Source organism: Fopius arisanus, unplaced genomic scaffold, assembly GCF_000806365.1.
Source record: "Fopius arisanus strain USDA-PBARC FA_bdor unplaced genomic scaffold, ASM80636v1 scaffold00012, whole genome shotgun sequence".
In the NCBI taxonomy this organism is placed as follows: domain Eukaryota; kingdom Metazoa; phylum Arthropoda; class Insecta; order Hymenoptera; family Braconidae; genus Fopius; species Fopius arisanus.
In genome coordinates this window covers 898,387-905,118 of record NW_011887751.1, presented here as the reverse complement: position 1 = coordinate 905,118, position 6,732 = coordinate 898,387, and the positions used below count along the sequence as shown (strand labels likewise).

The window sequence follows — 6,732 nt, the reverse complement described above, 5'->3', positions numbered from 1 at the left end:
TACAGATCCTCCATTGTTGTACAAAAACTACTCGACAAAGATTTATGACATACTGGGAAAATAGTCACAGAAAAGGGACCAGTTTACAATCGTTTCATTTTTCATTTTCTAGAACGGTTTAATGCTAAAGATGTGTTGAAATTTGAAAAAGGGCTGTACTCTCTTCTGTCATAAACCTTAACATTTATTCTTGTTTTTCATTTAGAATTTTTGCCTTTATGGTCAGTTCCAGTCTCTTGTCAACTCTCCTCTAGTAAAGACGTGCCTTCCTCGTGTTAATAAATAATAGTCTATCGAGATATTAAACGGCTTCTTAAAAATTATTTATTCACTTGCACCCATATTCCAATAATGTAATATAGTTTTACCATCATTTTTGAGGTCGGGTTGAGCAGTGCTGATCAGTGATACTCCTTTCTTATCTGAAGACATAAAAGCAATTCAATGTTCACGATAGAGTTTCACTGAATTTAATTAAAATACTTACGGTAATCATGGCAAATGAGCTCAGCGCAGCATGCATTCTCATGGGGAATTCTTGTTGTGCAACCAGATGGCAGTGGATTTGGTATACGTGGACAGACGCGTAAACGGCATCTTAGGGAGCCTTGGTAACAGTAACAGTGGAGACAGGGCTCACTAGTATTCACCAATGAAGACTCACGATATCGTTTCCCATCGTATCTGCAACCTAATCACTTTTTTAAGAACAAAATTCCTTATTCATTAAAAAAAGCAAAAACAATACGATCTTATTACAGCCCTACATAACTTGAATTTATTATACTATCCCGCCATTTTTCTTGGAGAGACCATCTGTGCGGTATTACGACAAAACTCCAGATGAATGTTTATTAAATAATATAAACAAATCGTGAGTTCGAGATCTTTCGGCAGTTCGGCGACTTCTCTCGAAGTATGAACACATTTCAATAAAATATTCATAATTCATGCTCTTACATAAACGTCTCACGTCTCATTCATTTATTGATCTGGCTTCCAAGAAAACTAACAATGCTATTTTTATTATTCATGTGCACAGAGTTAAACAGAATTAAACGGCAATTGTTTTTTTGTACACTCTCATTACCCCTAGTTATTCTGAAATAAAATAGGAGAATAGGAAGCAGCAACTGAAGATCTACGAGGTCCTGAGTGTTCTTTCAGGATTGAACACAACTCTTAAACAAGTCTGTCGAGATCTCAGACGAGGTGGGGGACATTAAATGAGAGAGTCCAGTTGAGTCAAGCACCGACAATTAACGCAATACAATTAACGAGTAATGACTATCTCTTCTCTTTGGGAAAAACTAAAAATACCCAGTGATGATCGATAATTAAGAGGAAAAATTGTGAAGCAGTATCTCCACAAATTATTCAATATTTATATATTTTTCAAAATTAGCGTCAATGGAAGATCGTCTGGATGAGAAAATACTATTAGGTGGAAATTCCTTGAGCGTTTGAATTAATTAATTCCGAGAAGGTAAAGTAAACAGATGGATACACATTTCAACCATAATAGTCAGTAGCACTCGAGATAAATCGACACAAAGTTTCCAGCAGTCACCAGACAAGAGTAAAGGTTGAATCTCCCTTACGTCTGAATAATTTGCTGGATCCTTCTATCCCTCCAGTACTAGCTTCCAAGTACCCCTTCTCCACTGTTTCAGTCTGTTCAAGTAGTTTGTTGCTAATTTAATAATGCCCTACAATTCTCCAAGACAGACAGGAATGAATAGTCGAAAAAGGGGAGATAGAGGTGGAGGAATGGTCTTGGAATAACTTTACACCAATTGTATATTCAAATTATCATTAATTTGGGGGGGAGTATAAGTTGTTCCGTAATAAAAACAATTATCTTGGAGCCAACGAGTAAGTGCTTACTTCGGATAACCACTATATATTCATTGAATATAAAAAGAAACTTTCAACTCTGAAAAAAGCTCCCACTTACGGCTCCATTCTACGTCTAGTCTCCTCAAGAGACGGGGTAAAAAACTTTTAATTATGATTATTTGGTAAAAGTGTATTAGAGCTACTTCCATTTCCAACTTATTCCGTTCCACAAGTTTTTTATTTTGAGGTATTTCCTAAGGGAAGTAGACATCCTTAGTGTCCGAACTGAGCAGCTATTAATGAATTTAACCTCTTTGAATCATCTCATTTATTTTTGGGAATGCTCATGTATACTAATGTCAGCATAAGTTTTTACTTCTCTGGGTACCCCCACTCCACGTAGTTACCACTTGTAACCATGTCCCCCACTCCTAAAATCAATGTTAAAACTTATGCTGACTTCAGTATAGGTGTGAGCTACAATAACTCTAATCTGAGTTTGGTGGCATTGGAGAGACTAGTCCGACCATCTGCGTACTTAATCCAATCATGTAGGTGTACGGGTACCCTCTACTTTCCTTCAACAAGCAGTTAATTTTCAATTGATTAAATAATATTATGAGGTATTTACAAAAATTCAACGCGTGGTGAAGCACTTTTTTGAGAAGTTTCAAGCCTCACCGGCACTTAGCAGAACCTGGGGTTCGCGACGGGGACGCGGCTAGTATGAACCCCGCCACAGGTCACCTTGGACCGGTCTCCCTCCAGGTATATACCTAATTGAGTGCGACTCCTTTTTCATTCTTCCCTGTGCTTTTGATAATTATTCATATGAATAATAACTCGGCAAAATTGTAAATTAGATGGAGTGGTCTATTATATTATTTTTTCAATTTCAGACTAGTGATTTATAAGTATTCGAATATTTCCACGGAGGATGTATTAATAATAATACCACTTACTATGAAAGGGACATTATTAAAAATGCTGTAAGTTCAGGTTGATAAATCAAGCCAATTTATCCGTGGAATTAAATTTAATATTCCATCGCGTGATCATATTGCATGAATCAATACTTACTCGGAACAAATTAAATCAATCAATAAATTTAAAAAATAGATGAAAACTAAAATCTTCATGGGGTTAAAAAGATAGCTAATGAACACCTGTGAATGTAATATGATATTTTGCCTATCGCGATAACACTTTTTTTTTCCTCTCATTTTTCGTCTCGAATTCTAATTAAAGTTGACCGACGCAAAGTTGTACTCATTATCGCTACGGATTCACCTTTTTTGGTATGTACCCAAATAAATCTCAGCGAGCTCTAACTCTCATGCTGTCAGGATTTTTTCTTGTTTTCACACAGCAAAAATCCATCTGAGCTGCGTTCAATAATTAAAAAAAAAAGAAGCAGCTGGCCGAGCTTATTTGGCAGGAGACATTTAATCATTACTTTATGGGCGAGTTTTTTTCGCATTTTTCATTTCACCCAATACAATTGGTAGTAAGCTCCCAAATGGATCCGACAACGATTTTTTCAAAAAATAAGTTGATAGGTTGATTTCCAGAAATCAGAGAGCGGGTACAACGAATTTGCTCCACAAATATAAAAATTGAAATATCTCGAAAACTTTGTAGGAATACATGTATATATATGTATAGTCTGACTGATCTATGTAGAGCACATTGAGACGAACAAAAAAAATGAAATCAGTTAGATAACTTCTCAGATATTTGCAAGAAACTTTTCAGAAACAATCACTGATATTTCGAAAACTACTAGATCGATCGGGTTGAAATTTAGTACAGATCAAGTCCATGTTAGGACCTGTGAACTGAAAAAATTTCAGATTTTTGGGAATTGGTTTATCCATTTATTTTTTTGTTGTCGTAAAAATCGAACGATTGCAATGTTTCAATTCGGCAGTAAAAACTCAAATGACAAAGCCATTAATTCCTTTTCTTTCACAAATTTGCATTGAATAAAAGATTGCTTACTTTAGAGTTTGAGAAACGAATTGATGGAAACGAGATATGTGTTTTTATGGTACTCCCCTTCATAAAAGTTGTAAAGAATTTTTACATTCAATGGGATCTGACCAATTAAAAAACCAGAAGGATAATTAATAACGTGTGAGCACTTGAGACTGTCCTTGAACTTTTATATTGAAAAAAAAAAATGCGTGAGATGAAACGTGGGTGGTTCTGAGGAAAAATCAAGTTGCAAAGGAGAAGAGGAATAAACGCAAAAAAGTTACACCCGTGTGAGGCCTTGCCATTACCAGGACGGCTTTTTTGCTTTTTTAGGCTGACTCCAATGAATGGACCGGAACAGGTTCTGAATCTTATGCAATAATAAATGATCATTATAACGCTCTTCTTGCGCCTACCCTTCTAACTGCACATAGAATGTATCTTCTGATTTCTGTACGAAAAGTCATTCTAGTCTAATCCCAATACTTTTCAATCTGCCCAAATAGAACTTGCCATCAATAATTTAATTCACGGTTTTCGGTTATTCCTCGACAGCCATGACATTGCCAATCACTTATCCCAAAAGAAAACTTTGGCATTAAATAACGCGATAGTCCAGTGGCTAGGGCACAGGATTAGTACTCGTAAGGTCCCCGGTTCGATCCCCAGTGTCGGCAAAAATAATTGGTTTTTTTCAGCATTAATTATGGTAGGTACTCATTGATAGAAAAAAAAATGATCAATCCTAACGCCGGCATGACACAACTCAGTCACTGCGATAAAAATCGTATCATCATTCTGCTATTAGATTAAGAAAAAAAAGGATTACTCGCCTGGTTTTATTTGGTGAGGTCGTCCAGTTATCTCCAACACCCCAAACAGAACATAATACAGAAAGATAATACATAGTACAATCTTCATTCTACTATTTTTTTTTTCTCCCAAATCTCACTACAACTTGTCCACAAAAGAGGAAGAAAATGGCAGTTCTATTGATTTTCCAAAGACATCTGTTTAATGTAAATTCCTTCTTGTCGCTCTATCTTCAATATTTGTCAAAGAAAATTGTTTTATAATTCGAAATGATGTGGAGGTTTATTCCCCTGCGTCTTTCACCTGACTCGTGCCACAGTCAACTCTTCTTGTATTTCTTCTATCCTTTTACCACTACCTCCTTCACTCGGCTTTTAACAAACCCCTCCCTTATGTACTTCAGCTTTACAGTGCCAATCATAAAGAACAAACGTGTGTACATCGATTGATCATCCTTGGATATTCAATTTGTTCATTAAATAATTCCACTAATTATTGAATCAGAAGGGTCAGTCACCCTTTCGAATTTTTTCTCATTTTTTCTCTCATATCTTTCGTTGAATAATTAATAAATTTTTTGAAACATGAGCTTAATATAAACTATATTAATTAGGGATGTTCGTGTTAGGTGTTCTCGAAAATATTTGAATAGGTGGTTTTTGGAATTTAGTATAGTACTACTAGCGAGATAAATGAATAATTGTTGATGAGAATAAAGGATTTACCATGGAGGCAGTGAGTAACTACTCACTACTTTCCCTTGTAATTAACGGAACATCAGCTGCAGGAAAAATAAAACCACAAGAAGGCACTACATATACAGGAAAGAAGGGAGAAAAAGGGAAGGGATCTGAACAGACAGACCAAGAGAAATAAAATGAAAGAAAATTCAATGAGTAAACTCACTTACAGAGGCAATGAAGTTTTATTCGATTTACCTGAAATTCTAGGAATTATTGTGAATTATTGAATATATAAGGCTAGGTGGTGTAATATTAACGCAGTACAAGAGGACTAATTTCACTGGAATTGTCAAGGAAAATGTTTCTTACATGACTTCAAGTGGATAGAGAGGACACACGTTATATGCTCTCGGTATGGAATAAGAAAGGAGAAGAAGACTAGGAGGGAAATATACAACGCTGGATGTGTACATTTCTTCAGGAAGTTCTTCCCAGGTTCGAGAAGAAGAGTCTTATCAATGTTTCATGAGACGCACGTATGGCGACGGCTAGATGAAAGGCTCGACTCTCTATATTTTTTTCTTTATTTATTTTCTTCTATTTTTATTTTTTCCTTCCCCTTCATTGCCATTTTTATTGTATTTTATGAGGGAAAAATCCCGAAGGAAGGAAGCAATCAACTTCGGCGAGTATATTTTATCCAAAAGTTATTCATGCCCTAGGTAAATCACTGAATTATTAATAATTATAGCGCAGAGGAGACAGACAAATAGGAAGATTAAATACTTTTTATAATTAATGTGTAATTATTTTTTTAACTGTTGTCGCCTCGTTTCGCCCTTTCCTTGTAAAATAAATTAATACAACTGGATATTTTTGTTTTCCACTCAATGTCGCATCATAAATTCTGTTTCAGCAGTCCCGTTTACTCTTTAATAACTTGTTGTGTACATTTTGACTGCGGTATATATTTATATTTACCCCAGTGGCCCGTGGCCAACCCCTTCGTGCAGCCATTCAGCAAGCAAAGCATTTATTTTCTTTCTGTCATTTCTACGAGGATGAAGATGAAGAAAATAATCGATGGAACCCATTGTTTTGGTAAATATTGGAATATCGAGGGACTGTTGCTGCCGGTAGGGAGAATAGACCAGAAAAAATGGGTGGCGGAAAAAATATCCCCGGAAAAAATATCCCGGAAAAAAAATCCCGGAAAAAATATCCCCGGAAAAAAAGGCGAAGCCCCCTCCCACTCCTCACATACCACATTAAATGAAAATTTGAGAAAAGAAAAGATGATTTTAATTTCATGGGGAATCGAACCCTTAACCCTTTTATATGTCATAATAAATAAAGAAATTTTTTTCTAAAATGCATTTTGTAAATTATTAAAATTAGGATTTTTAAATATTTATTATTA

The 6,732-nt window shown here is 35.4% G+C and overlaps 1 protein-coding gene across 1 annotated transcript in view; it reads left to right on the top strand.

Moving 5' to 3' along the window:
- Positions 1-6,732, top strand: part of LOC105263014 (aromatic-L-amino-acid decarboxylase) — a gene marked incomplete at its 5' end in the record, with an annotated part of 33,046 nt that overhangs the window by 15,584 nt on the left and 10,730 nt on the right.